General features: G+C 41.4%; 1 pseudogene; it reads right to left on the bottom strand.

Annotated features, from left to right (window-relative positions):
- Positions 1–19,292, bottom strand: part of LOC147712943 (uncharacterized) — a 121,182-nt pseudogene that overhangs the window by 17,601 nt on the left and 84,289 nt on the right.

The raw sequence follows: 19,292 nt of genomic DNA, 5'->3' as shown, positions 1-19,292 counted from the left end.
TTCCATATATAGTTAGTTGCGCTAACTATATATCGCGCACCCGCAATCCACTGCTGATGATGTCACATATTACATCATTAATGACATGGTCAGTGACATCACTGATGACATCACTGATGACATCTCAAATGACATCACTGATGACATCTCAAATGACATCACTGATGACATCACTGATGACATCTCATTTGACATTACTGATCACATCACTGATGATATCATTCATGTGATAATACGATGAACCTCTTCAGACTCTAATATAACCTTAGATACAATCAGTGTAAACAGACACTCACAGACTGTCACTCATCCATGGAGTTACTCACACACCTAGTCAGTCATGCAAAGAATCAACTATACAGTTATACAAACTTTACTTATTCATACATATACTAACACATATTTACTCTCTTATACAATCCCTGATACAAGTTCACAATGATCCATACAGCCACTCACACATTCACTGGCTCTTATGCACAGTTATTTATATATGTCAACTCTCACTTGTACTGTGTTTTACATATGTACTTACTTTGACATGTAGCACTGAGATATCCATTCACTCACCAATACACTCATGCACACAGTCAACCGCCCATACAGCTGTTTCCACATGCACTTTTGAAACCATACATCTAGTGAATCAACTGCTCACACATCTATGCACAGAGTCATACACCTCCCAGCCACCCACACACACACTCAGTCTCCCATACAAATACCTGGGCTACCAATCAATAACCCATATAGTTACTCATATAGCTACTTATCAACACATGCAGCAGTTTACAGAACAACAGACATAATAATGCACAAATTAAGACAGTTTAGTCACTAACCCATGCACTCAGTGAGACATATTTAATCACTCACTCATACAGTCAGTCATGCACCTACTAAATCCTTCATCCAGACACTTATACATCCACTCATTCTTCAATATGTAAGACATATTTTAACTTTACAGAAACATACAGTCACTGGGTGTTGTCATCAGTGATGTCATCAGTGATGTCATTTGAGATGTCATCAGTGATGTCATCAGTGATGTCACTGACCATGTCATGAATGATGTAATATGTGACATCATCAGCAGTGGATTGCGGGTGCGCGATATATAGTTAGCGCAACTAACTATATATGGAATTTCAATGGTTTTATGCGAGTAAAATAAGGTTTTGTAAATGCAAATCCCTAACCATATATGGTCTATAACCTATGGTTTTTTCACTGAATTTTCAAGGTTTTGTAAATGCAAATTCCTAACTATATATGGTCTATAACCTATGGTTTTTTCTGTGAATATATATATATATAGGACCCGTGATAAAGGAGCTCAGCTCCAAAATGCGTCGGGCAAGTATTTGCCAATAGATGCAACAAAATAATTTCACCACGCAAAAACGGATTTGGGCTCGGTTCTTTTGGTGTAAAAATACCAAAGGTTGAAGTAATATATATCAATGACATCAGTGATGTCATTTGAGATGTCATCAGTGATGTCATCAGTGATGTCACTGACCATGTCATGAATGATGTAATATGTGACATCATCAGCAGTGGATTGCGGGTGCGCGATATATAGTTAGCGCATCTAACTATATATGGAATTTCAATGGTTTTATGCGAGTAAAATAAGGTTTTGTAAATGCAAATTCCTAACTATATATGTTCTATAACCAATGGTTTTTTCATTGAATATATATATATATATATATATTTATATATATTCACTGAAAAAATCAGAGGTTCCAGAGACATTACAGTTAGGAATTAGCATTTAAAAAACCTTAGAAATGTACTAAAAAACCATAGGTTTCAGGGGTGTTATAGTTAGCTAGACATTTCACTCACACAAAACCATAGAAATTCCTCCGTTATAGTTAGTTCTCTTAACTATAACTCGCGTGCCCGCAATGCACTGCTGCTGATGTCACATATTACATCTTTCATGACATGGTGTAGTGTAGTTCCTATATTCCCGATAGGCTCTGCGCATTGGAATAACATAAACAATAGTTTAGACATAGGACTGAGGTCGACTAGGTCTCTATTGAATATGGTAGACTTATATTTGTGTGCCAGGTAGCTCAGAGGTCACTAGAAACTTTCTCGAGTAAACAAGAAGAAGTTTAGCTTTCCTGAATAGATAGGAAGGGATTAGCTTCTGACAACCATATCACATGACAACTTTGTTCCCCCTGCAATAAGGAATATCTCCAGAGTCGTGGAAACAATAGATAGCTATTTTACTCAGTCAATCGTGCATGCTTCGTTTCACCAGTAATGCAGAGAAATAGAGAGACGGGTGTTTTCAATAAAAGGGTTATTTATTGAGCAGTCTTCTTTCTCATGCAAGAGAAATGAATTGCCACAATTGCAATACTTGTCATAAAGTAAAGTCCGTACAGTAAAAGAAGTATTATTAAATATTATTGTAAAAGCATTTATATGGTTTCTAAGCCATAAGATACTTAACATGGATAAAATACATACAATGATAAACTAATGACTAAATGTTCTCAACTAGTTTTTCTAAGATACGCCTACCCCAATGTACCTAACCTAAGCCTAGTACGTGGGAAGGAGTAGATGAGTTACAGTTTTTTGCCAAGAATCTGAATCAAGAATTCTCAATGGGTCTAATCAGCTCCGTCCCTTAGGTATAGAATGAAGGAGGTCTTGTATCTCTCTCTCAGGACTCGATCTCCCAGAAACCTGCAAGGGTGACGGGAAAACACTGGAGCTCGATTTCTCGGCAGGAGAAAAGACAGCGTCTCTCTCAGTGCGTCAGCAGAGACGGTCGGCTTCCTTCGGCACTCGTATCAGCAGGGCGTCGGGCAAGTAGATAGCCGATCTGCTCCAAACCACAGTGTGTAGCTTAAGGTAGATGTTGGTATATTGATACCTGGAAGGTGCCGAGTTTGACGTAACGTTGGACATAAGACGTCAATAAGAACTGTCAGTTCTTTCAAGACTCTCAGGAGTTCTAGGAAAAATCAAAACAGAAGCAGGGGGAATTCCCGGGTTGCTGGAGGCTTGGTTTGTTTAAGAACGTGTTGTACCTTCTAGGAGTCTATGGGAGTAGCCAAGCCGTATTTGGACTGCAGTGGCTATGAGTTAATATGGATATGATTCTTATGCCTTTTTAAGGATATGATTTGTTATACCACATAAGGGCATAAATAGGGAATATCTAATTAGGGTCCATCATTACTAAATACTAAACATATAACGATGCATGTGTTTTTCAACCCACCCCAAAATACATAGCAAGCATTTGAAATGGTATATACACAAAAAATGTGTATAGTACTGTACGCTTTTAGTAATCAGTGGTGTCATTCAGATAATGCATATTTTGTACATTTAGAATGTTGACCTAATGAATCAAGAAATTTGCATTTATGAAATGGCTTTTAATACAGAAGAGAAGGTCGAGACCATTTCATCACATATTTATACAAGACTGTACATGTGCTAGAGTGAAATAGTGTCTCTAGATATTTTAAAAATAGAAATCTTGTTCTCTAAGAATAGTTCTACTTTAAGCAGAGTATCATCTGCCAAAAAAAGGGTAAATATTTTGGGAACTGGAGAAATAATAATTTCGTTTTTGGGAAGAAAAATAGTTCCAATGTTTTTTAGAAGTTCTGTTTATCAAAACTGAAGGCCAAATTCAAAGTTCAGGGAACGCTGTGTGCTCGCTATTTCAAAAACTTATTTTTGTTGTTAGGAGAGAATCTTAACTCAGATAGGCTGGTAAAAAATGTGTCTACAACAGTAGGTGAAAGTTGGGCCAAATCCGAAAAAGTGGAAATAGTGCATATTTGCGATGCGTTGCCATCATCAGTGTTTAGATCAGCAATGGTCACGGAAGGTTGTACCTGTGTGCCGCTTTCATCTCGTACCTCACCGCCACCTAATCGTAATGTTGAGGTCTCAACGAATGCCGTCATCAGAATGGGTAGCTGCTGGGGACAACACGTTGCATGAGCCGTTACCGAACCAAGCAAAGTATCGACATCCATAGGTACTGCTGATGGGAGTGTGAGACAGACGTCTAACAAGCATTCTTCACCGCAAAGCAAGCATCGTAGAACAGGTAGGATGCAATCTTGCCAGATTGGTCTGAATGAAAGAAACCAGGTAGTAGTCAGATCTCTTAGCCGAGCCAAGCCGAGGACTTAAGTGATCCGTTCTCGGTATTGCATTGCTAGGATCGTGTCTTCCATTGTAGCCTGAGTTTTGTCTGTTATGTTATGTTAAGTGAAACTTCTTAAGCGCACTAACACCAGAGGTTTCTTGGCGCTAACTGACAGAACAAAGACAGAATCCCAAGGCAGAAACTAACCGGTGCTGGAGAACAGAAAAGTTTTTAAAAGCTTCCTGAATTGGAGTAAGGAACCATTAGATTTAATGACTATTGGAAGAGAATTCCAGAATTTAGGTGCGAGGTGGGCAAAGCGACGGCCCCCAAATTTGCTGGTTTTGACTTTTGGAGTGACAAGTAGGTGATGATGAGCTGACCGAAGGTTACGTGCAGGTTGGTACGGAGTGATCAGTGAGTTAAGAAAGGCAGGACTGGTGCAGTGGAGGGATTTGAACGTAAGACAGCCCAACTTAAAGGCCGCCCTCCGTTCTACTGGCAGCCAATGGAGCTTATGAAGCAAGGGCTTCGCAGACTGCCATTTTGGGACTTTGAAAATAAGACGGGCTGCCTGGTTCTGCACAACCTGGAGACGGCCCACAAGAGAACATGGGAGTCCGTGATAAAGGGAATTAGAAAAGTCCAGGCGGGAAAGAACCAGGGACATGACAACCTGGGCCAGTGCCGCATGTGGTAGTAGGTGCCTAATCTTCCGGATCTTTCAGAGCTGGAACATACATGAAGAGATCGTGGCACCTACTTGGGCTTTAAGCGAGAGCTCGGCATCGATTGTCACTCCAAGGCTCTTCACCGTCTCGGCCGGAGCAGGAGGGGGGCCAAGCTCAATGGGCCAGAACAGCGGACCCCAGTAAGCAGCACTGGAACCAGGGAGAAGGAGCTCAGTCTTCCCAGGATTAAGTTTTAGTTGGTTGTGATTCATCCACTGCTGAATGTGGGTCATAATAGAGTGAAAATTATTGACAGCTTGTGGGGAGTGAAGCAGAAGGACGATCTGCAGATCGTCCGCATAGTTGAAAACTGTAGCGTCCCAGCTTTGAAGTGAGTGAATGAGGGGGCGGAGGTACAAATTAAATAATAAAGGGGAAAGAGAGGAACCTTGGGGGACACCACAGGTGATGGGGGTTTTGGACGCAGTGAATGATCCCAAACGAACGGCTTGGGTTCTGCCGGTAAGAAATGACTCCACCCACCCAAGAGCGAGGCCCTGGATGCCAGCCTGTTCAACACGGTGGAGAAGGATGTTGTGATCCACCGTGTCGAACGCGGCAGATAGATCCAGAAGTACCAGGGCCTGAGGGCTTCCCGCATCAGCATTCCTCCTCAGGGTATCCAGAACAGCCAGGATTACAGCTTCCGTGGAGTGGGCCGGTCTAAAGCCCGCCTGATTGGGTTCAAGGAAGTGTGAACTCTCGATGAAATTAGAGAGACATCTAGTGACGTGAGTTTCGATAAGTTTAGACAGGTAGGGCAACAGAGATATTGGGCGATAATTGGTGAGTTCTGTAGGGTCCACGCCAGGCTTCTTCAAAAGGGGCACGAGAATGGCCTCCTTGAAGGAGCTGGGAACCGTGCCACTGGAGAGAGATCTGTTCAGCAGGGGTAATATACACTCAGGTAATTTTAGACAGATGTCTCGCAACACCGAAGGAGGGCAATGGTCATTCGGGGAGCCTGATTTTACCCGGATAGCCAGTTCCGCTAAGGTGGTGTGATCCAAGGCAGGGAACTGCGTGAAGAACAATGGGTTATTACAAGAAGTGTCAGGTGGTGGTGGCTGTGAAGGGGACATAATCGAATCTTTTATTTTGATAATTTTTTCAATGAAAAAAAAATTGAAAAAATTGTCTGTGACTTGACTTGCCATATCGGAGCAGAAGGAACAAAAATAAGATTCCTGCTACGAGTCCCAAGATGAGAGGCAGGCCGTTGAACAGAGAATGCACAAAATTCGGGAAGATGCCAAGAACTGCTTCAAAGGGTGTTAGCAGTCCCGAAAAAATTGTCTTAAATACATGTGCGATGCCACTGGTATCTGACATGTTTAAGATTTGACTTAACATTTCTATGAAATGTAGGGGGCAATTTGTTGATAATAATGCATGTATCTCTGCTGCTGTCCTTGCAACTTGCAGATCATACTCTAGACAAGGTTAAAGGCACAGTTGTTTATAAAAGAATAGACTTCATTCTGCTTAAAGTATCAATTTGAATAGAAGAGATATTCAAAGAAGGCCATATTGCCACCTCCATGTCTTGTTTGCTGTTTGGACACAATACTTGCATACATCAAGTGACCATGGAAGTAACGCTCACAAGATAGGCTTTTCCTGGCACCATGCCACAACAGCTGTGGTCACTTATTAGAACGTAGCTGCTGTTGGAAAGCTGTCTGAAAAAAGGCTCTATCTGTGTAGCAGGGGTGCCGTGCAGGTGACAGGAAAGGTTATTTGAAGAACCTTCGCAGGCTCTGTGCAAGTTAATTCCTTGACACAGATGTGTACCGGTTAGTGATTTTTTACAGTTGTTACCACTAAGAAATACTTCTTTCTTGCCCCCACTCCAACATCTATGTGTATAAGACAAATTCCAGGTTGACTCGAAGTATCCTTTACCCAACCTTTCATACATGCCTGCTGGTATATACTTTTGGGAGTATTGAAACTGAAAAGTTGTTATCGGGATTGTAATGGTGGGAAGATGCCAAGAACTGCTTCAAAGGGTGTTAGCAGTCCCGAAAAAATTGTCTTAAATACATGTGCGATGCCACTGGTATCTGACATGTTTAAGATTTGACTTAACATTTCTATGAAATGTAGGGGGCAATTTGTTGATAATAATGCATGTATCTCTGCTGCTGTCCTTGCAACTTGCAGATCATACTCTAGACAAGGTTAAAGGCACAGTTGTTTATAAAAGAATAGACTTCATTCTGCTTAAAGTATCAATTTGAATAGAAGAGATATTCAAAGAAGGCCATATTGCCACCTCCATGTCTTGTTTGCTGTTTGGACACAATACTTGCATACATCAAGTGACCATGGAAGTAACGCTCACAAGATAGGCTTTTCCTGGCACCATGCCACAACAGCTGTGGTCACTTATTAGAACGTAGCTGCTGTTGGAAAGCTGTCTGAAAAAAGGCTCTATCTGTGTAGCAGGGGTGCCGTGCAGGTGACAGGAAAGGTTATTTGAAGAACCTTCGCAGGCTCTGTGCAAGTTAATTCCTTGACACAGATGTGTACCGGTTAGTGATTTTTTACAGTTGTTACCACTAAGAAATACTTCTTTCTTGCCCCCACTCCAACATCTATGTGTATAAGACAAATTCCAGGTTGACTCGAAGTATCCTTTACCCAACCTTTCATACATGCCTGCTGGTATATACTTTTGGGAGTATTGAAACTGAAAAGTTGTTATCGGGATTGTAATGGTGCCATGTATTATCCATTCAATGACCGGTCGTTCTGACATTGTCAATGGTAATTTTTCTAGTTTTGAATGCTCATCACCGTATAGTCTGCCCCTCTTTGTGCCAAAGAGATTTGTTTATCAGTAAGGTTAAAGATTGAAAATAATGATGTTGTGTTGATTAGACGCCATGGCATGTTGCCTGAACGCAAAGTTTGTAACGTCCAGCCTAATTGTACAATAAAACATAATTGGGACTGGCCATTTTGTAACATTAGCATATCCTGTTCTATTATATCAATAGCAGATGATACAATGCTGTCCTGTGATTACATTCTGGAGGACAGAGTCGTTAACCCATTGTCCACTACAGAAAGTGATTTTTCCAAATTATTCCGATCAATTTCTCGTATTTTTTCTGCAGTTTCAATTTGTGTTATTTTCCAAGCTTCATTGTAAGCTGCGTACATACCGGCGTATATGAAACGTTTTTGACGCTGTTTGCGAGGTACCAGTAAGAATCTCGCAAGTCAGCACCTTCTTTAAATAAAGTTAAGTGTTGCTTAATTTCGGGTAGTGTGGATTTCTGTAGCCATTCGAGGCATAGTTTTCCTACACTGTATGTTGTAATTATCCCTGGATGTTGTCTCTGGGAATATCTTGGGTCTGGCCTATTCTGTTTGAACCCCTGTATTTTGTTCAGGAATCTATCTTGACAGTTATTAGTGTCTGTGTGCTCGATCAACCATTTTCTCCAATCAGGATTTGTTCTGTTTTATTTTAAAATATAGGACACATCTAACCCTTCGTCTGTAGTGTTATTGCTATCAGGCATAGGCTTTGGTATAGACGGGTTGTTTAAATCTTTTATCTTGTCTAGACCAAGACAGGTTGTTTGTTGAATGGTGTCATTCAGGAACATTATTTGTTCTGGGTTCATACAGGCTCTGAATAATGATTCTAAACCTTGTACCAACCAATCTTTTGCACCCCAGACAGTTTTTGTCTCAATGCTGTTTTTCCAAAATTCAAAACCGAATGTAGACATTTTTTCATAAAACTTTTCAGAATAAATCAGTTTAGAATTTGTCAACATGTTTTTCATTCCTATCTTATTCATAATTTTAAAATAAAACGTTTCTGGATCAATGATATTAAACCCTGAGAAGTATGGGAATTTGTCATAAAATGTTTTCGAACTGCCTTTTGGCGGAGTTGGGCAATGTTCCCACTGATTATAATTGAACACATTTCTAGGATTAGCAGATTTATGCAAATAATGATGCCCAAAATGATTGAAGCAATACATTTCTTCATAATTCGATGAACCCTGTAAATAATCATGTTCTGTAAATTTTGCTGACATGTCTAAATCTGACATCATATTATTAATATTTTCAAAGTCCCAATCATCAGAGAAAGTACTAGGTGATACAAAGTCACTGAAAGAAATCTTGAACTGGTGTGGATATTTCAAGAGTTCAACCGGGCCATAGATTTCGTACTCAGTATTGTCTCATGCTACACCACCAGGTATAGGAATGGCTTTTGATATTCACTGATGATAGTTCTCTTTTTTCAACGTGAGAGGATCTGTGAGGTTTTAGAACGAAGTTGATGTTCTGATTTGCTGTGTCCATTGTGCTGTATTTTCCATCAATCATTCTTCCCAAGCTTAAAACTAAGATGAGCCAGAGCAGGAGGAAAAGTACACCTAACACAATCCACAGTTCAATCCAGGGTGAAATCAGATATGTTTCTCGAAGTTGATGAAAGAGTTCTGTAATTTTGTCTTTGAAAGTTTTGTTTGCTGGCTTGTCTCCATGTTTACTTGGATCATCGGAAAAGTCATTGAAATTGATAAACTAGCCAGATGCAGTTCTGTCAATTGTTTGGATGGCATCAGGATTGTTATTAATCTTTGTAGTTGCTTCTTCCTTTTTCATATTAGCGTAGTCCGAGGCTACATCATTGTAGACAGGTGTTTCTTGACGAACTGTTGCAATTTGAGTTTCAAGAGGCACAAGTTCCATGGCTTTGTTGCATAGTCCTTTTTTATTCACTGCAGGTTTATCGAATGTGATTAGTCTCTCAGTTTGAACCTCTTGGATTGTAGCAAGGTTTGGTCTTCTGCTACTTCTTGGGAGTCCACTGGGCCTACTACTTATTATTGGCTACATGGTTTTGGTTTTACCAGGTCGAATGATACAACTCGGTTCTCCTTTTTACCAGCAAGGGGCGGTAGTACGACTGATCTTGTTCCGCTGATAGCTAAGACAGGTACTGCTTTTCCATAAGAAGGCCCAAATTCCTTCTTCACCGCGATCTTTTCTCTGACCAGATCCCCAATCTTTGGAATCCAGACAGGTCTTGCTGGGACAGGTGGCTTCTCTTCAGTGGCCGTTGGCTTTAGCTTTGTGTTACTTAGACTTCTTCTTGTTTCATTTAAGTCCTGTAAGACAGCCAAACGATCTTTGATATCAAAAGCTTTTTGTTTCACCACTGAAGTCTTCTGACAATCGAGGTCTTCGATTATCATTCTTGTACCAAACAAAAGTTCATACGGAGTGATTCCACCCAGAGAATTTCTTGGCAGATTGTTAAGACTACTTTGGACACTTATTAGAAGTTTGACCCACCCATCACCCAAACCTAATACCCTCGCTGTTATAGATGGCTTTACGTCACATTTATTTCTCTCCACTACCGCATTTCCCTCAGGATGGAATGGACTAGAGTACCACAATGCAATGCCCATGCTGGCCATGGCCTCCTTGTAAGCTCGAGAGCTAAACGCAGGACCCTGGTCAGAATGTAGCATGCCAATTGCATATGTGCCGATAAAGAGCCGCAAATCTTTTATGACAGTTCTTGCATCTGTCTATGAATCTTTTCCAGGTTTTCAATTTAGTGAAAAATTGATTGTTATTCGTGAAGATGTTGTCTACTTCAAATTGGTGAACGTAGAGGCACGCCAGGCTAGGAGCAAACGTGCTCCCCATTGACGTGCCTTGTATCTGATGGTAGATCACGTCATCAAATTCGAAGTAGTTCTCTCTGAGTGCTATTTCCCGCACTACATCACATGTTGTGGTGTTACAAAATTCCACTTTAACATCGGGGAGTCGGAGAGGCCTACATTGTAGGTGTCTAGACGGGAATGGTCTCTTATATCCGTGAGTCCTGAAACGCTGCTCCAGTACGGGTTCACGAGCTAATGTTTGGTTCTCTGATCATTTAAATATGCTTTTAATCTAAACATTGACTATACCTTGTCTTCTTTCTCAGACATAGTGTCACTACAGGGACCTCCTGAACCCCCCTCCCATGGGGCAAGTCGTCCTTCTTGAAGGGTAAGACATCAAATTTGAATCTGGCCAGCTTTCAGTATAATTACTGAGAATTGGGACTATTGCCTTCCACAAACTAGAATGTGTATTGAAATTTCTACAGATCAAATAGATTGATCATAAATAGTCAATAAATATGCACAATTTTTGTATATATCGTTACTCCCATAGAGTGGTACTGCCAAAACGTTTGGTAAGACTGGAGCCCCTCCTTAATCCCGTCCTGACGAATGCCATGTACCCATAAGGACGAATGGCAGAAACATGTTGACCCTTTTTTAAAAAGAGATTCAATCATTTCATAAATGGCTAAACGAGCAAAACCAATATCTGAGGTTCACTGTTGAATTCAGCCGTGAGCATCTCCCCTTCCTGGATGTTCTAATCTTTCCAGAAGGAGGCAGACTACAATGTGAACTGTACACCAAACCAATGGCAAGAAACTCTTTACTTGTGTTTAATAGTCACCATCCACGAGCATTACGTGAAAACCTTCCTGTTGGTCAGTTTCTTCGGCTTAGAAGAAACTGTTCCTCCAGAAGACTGTTTGACAAACACGCAAAAACCCTCTCTCTGCAACTACAGGAACGAAAATACCCTAAACACCTGCTCAAGAAAGCGTGGAAACGCGCATCTAATATCAACCGAGAGGCTCTGGATAAGCGGCCTGAGAAACCTCCGCTGGATAGACTCACATTTGTCAGTACATTTAGTGTGCTCTCCAACAAAATCCAAAAAACAGTACGGCGACGTTGGGGAATCTTACATGTAGCGGACACTAATTTACCACTTCCCCTATTTTCCTTCAAGAGAGCACCCAGTCTACATGACAGCCTGGTCCATACTAGACCAAGAGCATAAATAATTGGACAGTACCACCACACTTTGGAATTTGCCACCGGTCCAGGGCCACTACCTTTGTGGCTCTTGCAGTGTCTGTCCACAAACGTACAAAACAGACAGAGTAGATCTAGGTATGGGAAAACCTTGGCTTCTCAGAAAACACACAAATTGCAACTCAGAGAGAGTCATCTACATGATAACCTGTCCCTGTTCACTTAGATGTTGTCTACTTCAAATTGGTGAACGTAGAGGCACGCCAGGCTAGGAGCAAACGTGCTCCCCATTGACGTGCCTTGTATCTGATGGTAGATCACGTCATCAAATTCGAAGTAGTTCTCTCTGAGTGCTATTTCCCGCACTACATCACATGTTGTGGTGTTACAAAATTCCACTTTAACATCGGGGAGTCGGAGAGGCCTACATTGTAGGTGTCTAGACGGGAATGGTCTCTTATATCCGTGAGTCCTGAAACGCTGCTCCAGTACGGGTTCACGAGCTAATGATTGGTTCTCTGATCATTTAAATATGCTTTTAATCTAAACATTGACAATACCTTGTCTTCTTTCTCAGACATAGTGTCACTACAGGGACCTCCTGAACCCCCCTCCCATGGGGCAAGTTGTCCTTCTTGAAGGGTAAGACATCAAATTTGAATCTGGCCAGCTTTCAGTATAATTACTGAGAATTGGGACTATTGCCTTCCACAAACTAGAATGTGTATTGACATTTCTACAGATCAAATAGATTGATCATAAATAGTCAATAAATATGCACAATTTTTGTATATATTGTTACTCCCATAGAGTGGTACTGCCAAAACGTTTGGTAAGACTGGAGCCCCTCCTTAATCCCGTCCTGACGAATGCCATGTACCCATAAGGACGAATGGCAGAACCATGTTGACCCTTTTTTAAAAAGAGATTCAATCATTTCATAAATGGCTAAACGAGCAAAACCAATATCTGAGGTTCACTGTTGAATTCAGCCGTGAGCATCTCCCCTTCCTGGATGTTCTAATCTTTCCAGAAGGAGGCAGACTACAATGTGAACTGTACACCAAACCAATGGCAAGAAACTCTTTACTTGTGTTTAATAGTCACCATCCACGAGCATTACGTGAAAACCTTCCTGTTGGTCAGTTTCTTCGGCTTAGAAGAAACTGTTCCTCCAGAAGACTGTTTGACAAACACGCAAAAACCCTCTCTCTGCAACTACAGGAACGAAAATACCCTAAACACCTGCTCAAGAAAGCGTGGAAACGCGCATCTAATATCAACCGAGAGGCTCTGGATAAGCGGCCTGAGAAACCTCCGCTGGATAGACTCACATTTGTCAGTACATTTAGTGTGCTCTCCAACAAAATCCAAAAAACAGTACGGCGACGTTGGGGAATCTTAAATGTAGCGGACACTAATTTACCACTTCCCCTATTTTCCTTCAAGAGAGCACCCAGTCTACATGACAGCCTGGTCCATACTAGACCAAGAGCATAAATAAAGGACAGTACCACCACACTTTGGAATTTGCCACCGGTCCAGGGCCACTACCCTTGTGGCTCTTGCAGTGTCTGTCCACAAACGTACAAAACAGACAGAGTAGATCTAGGTATGGGAAAACCTTGGCTTCTCAGAAAACACACGAATTGCAACTCAGAGAGAGTCATCTACATGATAACCTGTCCCTGTTCACTTAGATATATTGGACATACCACCCGTAAAATTAAATTAAGAATCAGTGAACATAAGAGCACTATCCGATGCCATAAGCAATCCACACGGTTGACCAATCACTTTCTGACTCTCAAACACATGGCTGAAGATATGAGGTGGGTGATCCTGGAACACCCATTTATTCCACCCCATATCAGTGACGTGTCCAGATTCTTGTTTGTTAAGGAGCAAAAATTGATTTTTAAGCTGAGGAGCGACAGTAAAGGTCTGAATGATGACATACCGTGGATATCATTGTAGTCACATTCCACCTATAGGTTTGCCTTAATACCACATCGTAAACACTGTAGGGTCCTGTAATTAGACCGTCCCTTTGGTATGATGGCATCCCTTTTGAAACCTTATGTATTTAATTATACACCTACATAACAGTACACAAGTGATGCCTAAACAACAGATCCTTGTATGACCACACATCAAAGGGCTTCGGTACTGATTTTCTCATTGGTCCCTTGAACATTTGATCAATTATCTGTACCACTATTACTTTCAAAAGTGTAGTGTTCACTAGCTTTTAGATCCGTCTGCATTGTTTTTAAAATACTGAGTCGGCATAATGTTTTCTTGCTATTTAACAAGAATTCATTTTAGAACTATCAACAAGCTTTACTTTGTTAAGCTTGACTTACGATATATGCCAGCACTAAGTGCCATATTTTTGGACATATATCTTTAGCCACGTTGTATTAAACACAACAATGATACAAGAAAATATAGATTTGCTGTGCTCCTGCGGTTTCCCGGCAAATGGAATACGATCACAGCGTCTCTTTCTCACACGAGACCTAGACATACACTTGAGTGATCAACAAATATAAAGCACAGGTATTTGGCAGATGGTATATTAAGCTCTTTTTCAACAACTGCGTGTAGTAACAATTTATAGTTCACGCGCAGCAGCGTAAGTCGAGCGCACAAATTACATCAGCTTTGTGCATGGGCCATAATATCTCGCTACAGCTCATTAGCGCCAGACGAGTGCACAACTCCCCTACCTGCGCGCATGCGCCATTGGACTTAGTCACAGAGCATGCGCGAGCAGAACAGTGTCTCGCTTTAAACGCAACTGTAGCGGGAGATATACGGATGGCATTTGCTAGCAATTGACTACCTAATTGGAGCTATTTTCCAATTAAGCGCGCTATAAAGAGCGCGATGACGCACTTCCTGATACCTCCACTTCCTCTCGGATGCCAGAGAGGGGTACCGACGGTTAGGTAGGTCCCGGTTTTTTCTCGAGGATATTGATCTACACTAAGAGAGCTCCGAATTCCTTAACCAGCTACTCTTTGAACAATCCTTCTCTTATTTAATGAGGACAGAGACCTGGGGATGGTCACTATCTTTAACTTATCCCGACTTTGTTATCATTTGCATGCCTTTGCCTTTAGTAAAAAAAATGTTTTGATCATCCAAGGGGTAGACCATCTCATGCCATTAGCAATCTTACTGCATAGTTTCAGCCTTATGCTCATGGAGGGAAGGTCGTTAAGCAACAACTGGGTTCTTCATTTTAAAGTAAAAATGATATAGCAAACTAGCTGGACACAACAAATAAGATATTGACTGTGCCCTCATTTTCATTTCTACATAACAGAGCGGGGCCTCATTTTCCCGAGCGGTTGCTGGGTGAGGTGAGGTTATCTCTCACATAACGCTGGGTGAGTAAGACATCAAACCTAAACTAATTTTCGAAAAGAGTTTGTCATACAGAAGGATTACAGCCTTCTGTTTTGCGAAGAGACTTTTCTCTTCGATTTCTGTGTGTTGTCTGCACTGTCTCTTTATGTCACTTTGGGATATATGTATACAACCTCATTATACACTCTGTGCACTGTTCTCCTTCTTCTCTTCTAGGAAAGGACAACTAATTCAATCCCACCAGATTACATTGGGGACCAAAGTTCCTAGTAGGAGTAATTGAATATCTGTTGCACAGAAATATTTTCAATATTTTTCTCACTTGCACTTTTTTGCAGTAGCTATCCATTCTGGGTCCTGAAGAAAGCCGGACAGTTGTTCCGCTCGGCTGAAACATGTTGACCTCACTGCACAACGCCAAAACATAGTTATACTTTCAGACTATTAGGCGTAATTTTATCTTTGACACTAGGACAATCCTTATTAAACTCTATTTTTTGCCCTAGTGGCCAATTTTAACATTTCACACACATCTTCACAAGCACTACACATCATCAGCAACATTTGAATAACACTGTGGCTAGAGTTCCACCTCAGAAATCCATCTCTGCACCATCGATTGGTGGGTTGGGCGAGGTTTGGATTTACTATCTGTATCCCACATGATGATATTCCGCCATAAGGGTGGGCTGATGGGAGTTTCTCAGCCCTGTGCTATTTCATTTGGTTGCTACATGATCTCACTTTGTCTTTAGTTTCTAGTACAGCACACATATTTACTTGACCGGACATCTCTTCTTTTGTTATTACATTTGAGTTGGGGTTCAGAGATGTCAGGGTCAATAAACAGACCCCTGAGAGCCTCCTCACCTCTCTTTTTTCAAGATTGGAGCCCCTCCTTAATCTGGTCCTGACGAATGCCATGTACCCATAAGGACGAATGGCAGAAACATGTTGAACCTTTTTTGAAAAACTTTACAGCGGTGACGGGATGATAGGATCCTTATTCACCGCACTTTTCATTTTAACCCCACACAGTTTACCTTTTGAATAAAAGGTCTATGGGTGTACGGTGATGGCTTTTTAATATTCACTTTTTTTCACTTTGGGCCCCCACTCACTTAGAAGTGCATCCCTGTCTCCAGGTGCATGCCCGTCCTCCACCAAACGCGGTTTCTGGAGGGCGAGGACTGGCAGATGATGAAGCATGACACCTGATGGTGTGTGATGCCAGTCTATCACTTTTTGTGAGATGCCCCACCGTTACTAGGCATCTCACTCTATTTTGGTCTTAAGCTGTGAACGGTCTCTATTGTGTTTACTATAATTGATTGGAGGCTTACCGTCCACCAGCACCCTACTGCCTCTGGTTCTCTCTTCGGGCTATTGCCTGGGAAACTTTGTGGCTTCCCATATTCATTTCTTCGCCATGTGGGCACTCCCTAACAAACTCTGGTGGCCAGTCTTTCTCTGCTAGAAGGATATAATTGCCCTTAAATAGGTTCTCCCAGAAGAGACCTCTAATTTTCCTAGTTTTATCTCCCTCTATACGTAATGTTATTTCATATAGTTTATGGGGCACGCTAACTCTGGTGTCTGCAGTTTCCACTTGAATGTATTCATTCGTGTCCACTGTCTCCAGAAGATTCATCAGGATCTTGCGAGCTATGGTCACTTCTGCTGCGCTGTCTAGCATTGTTTGGGCCCACTCTCCGTTCTTGAGTTGTGTCCCCAGGATCCTCTGCATGTTTTATTTTAATACTGGCTACCTTCTTTCTGGGAAATTGTCATTTTTTACTTTGGTGAGCAGGTTCTTTGTCCTTGGACTTGACGCGCTCTTCTTTATGTTTTGACCATCCTCTTCTTTCCGATTTCTGTGATTTCTGAAAAGATCGAGAGTAGGGGTGGGCGTAGTTCATGAAGTAGCGCCACGCGAAGCTACGCGAAGTGCACTTCGCACTACGCGAACTTCACGTAGCACTACGCGAGCTGCGTAGTAGCATGTTCGCACTGTGCAAGATGCGTTTTCAATGATTGCACAGTGCGGACAAGTATCCGGCACTGTGCAATCATTAAAAACGGCATCTTGCACAGTGCGAGCTGTAGTTTTCTGCTGCTCGAGTAGATTATTACTCGAGCTGCAGCTTTCTCAACGCGAACTGGTAGTTTCTCATTGAGAGCGGTCGCGAGCATGCGCAACCACTCACAATGAGAAACCTTACCTCCCGCGTTGAGGACCGCGAACAAGGAAAAAATGAGCGCTGCACTACGCTACGCTGCACTACGCGTGTTCGCACTGTGCTACGTGCGGTTCGCGTAGTGCGAAGTTGCGCAAACTTCGCAAACTCTGCAAGCGTAGCGTAGTGCTTCACCCAGGGTTAATCGAGAGGGACGTGTATCAATATCTTGATATCTGTCACGTTTTCTCAAATTATCCCTATTTCTAAGGTTAAATCTTTTTTCATAGGGCTCTCCGTTGGGGCGACTTTCCTCTGGACTGGAAATGTTTTTCTCATGGGAGTGGTTTGCTTATTACCCTCCCACTTCTTCTTTTGAGAATTGAGATTATTTTTAATGAAAGTCTTTTCAGGATTTTCAGTTAGTAGTGGTTTTAGTGGTTTCCCACCCAAACTATCTCTCCCTAATTCTTCATAGGATTTTTCAATTGTTCTGGCAAGTTCAAAAGGTTGGTCTGCTATATCTGTTTCTTTTACTTTTTGGCGGTAGGTTGTACAGTCAATCGTCAATTGAACTAATTGTCTATATGCATTTGTTAATTCTTTTATTTGAACTAAAAGTTCTTCGCTTGACATTTTTTCAATGTCAGGATGAGGTGTATAGCTGGCTAGAACCATGTGGCTCCTGGTCTACCTAGTGGACCGAGCCTGGTAATGTGATTTTGATGTTTTAGGGCCCCATTAAACCAGAGCTCATGCTCCTGGTAAGTTATTGGAATTTCAACTTCCTCGAAAGGAGTGCATTTCTCTGGAGATTCCTCTATTTTGTAATAGTGGAACTTGCGTGTCACAGCATTTGCTGCTGAAAAAGTTATCCATAAATAGAATACCTCTGTCTGCCAATATTTATGTGCCTCGACAACAAATATGACTGTACCACCTCTTGATAATACTCCATTTTCCATAAGTTTTATAGTTAAGGTTTTCCTTGCATTTACCGGGATGAGTATTGCATCCGGGCCATTTTGTTGGAGACTTGTGTCTTCCTTCAAAAGTTGAGCTGCTAGTCTAGCTCTCTCCCTTTCGTCGTCACTCTCTGACATTTTGCTGACAGAAAGTTTGCAGATCAAGTTTCAAGTAAACAAAGATTAGGTGCACAATATTTTGGAACACTGTATCCTTCAACGTTGACTAACCAAAAACTAATACATAGGAATCTCTTCCTACTAAGTTTTGGCGGATATTAACCTTTTACCCACTCCAGACGTCTATTGGAGTTTTTACAGGAAAAGGGGTCTGTGTGAAAAGCACGACTGAGTTACTCTAGTATTTAGCGTTAAATCATCGCCTTACCAAACGTTGGGCGCCATGTAGTGTAGTTCCTATGTTCCCAATAGGCTCTGCGCATTGGAATAACATAAACACTAGTTTAGAAGTAGGACTGAGGTCAACTAGGTCTCTATTGAATATGTTAGACTTAATTGTGTATGCCAGCTAGCTCAGAGGTCACTAGAAACTTTCTTGAGTAAACAGGAAGGTGTTTAGCTTTCTTGAATAGACAAGAAGGGATTAGCTTCTGACAACAATATCACATGACAATTTTGCTCCCCCTGCAATAAGGAATATATCCAGAGTCGCGGAAACAATAGATAGCTATTTGAACTCAGTCAATCGTGCATGCTACGTTTCACCAGTAATGCAGAGAAATAGAGAGAAGGGCGTTTTCAATAAAAGTGTTATTTATTGAACAGTCTTCTTTCTCATGCAAGAGAAATGAATTGCCACAATTGCAATACTTGTCATAAAGTAAAGTGCGTACAGTAAAAGGAGTATTATGAAATAATACTGTAAAAGCATTTATATGGTTTCTAAGCCATGAGATACCTAAAATGGATAAAATACATACAATGATAAAATAATGACTAAACGTACTCAACTGGTGTTCCTAAGATACGCCTACCCCAATGTA

The sequence above is a fragment of the Lissotriton vulgaris genome, chromosome 5 (assembly GCF_964263255.1).
Source record: "Lissotriton vulgaris chromosome 5, aLisVul1.2, whole genome shotgun sequence".
NCBI lineage: Eukaryota > Metazoa > Chordata > Amphibia > Caudata > Salamandridae > Lissotriton > Lissotriton vulgaris.
The sequence above is the reverse complement of the archived record's forward strand: the minus strand, read 5'-3'. Positions and strand labels throughout refer to the sequence as shown.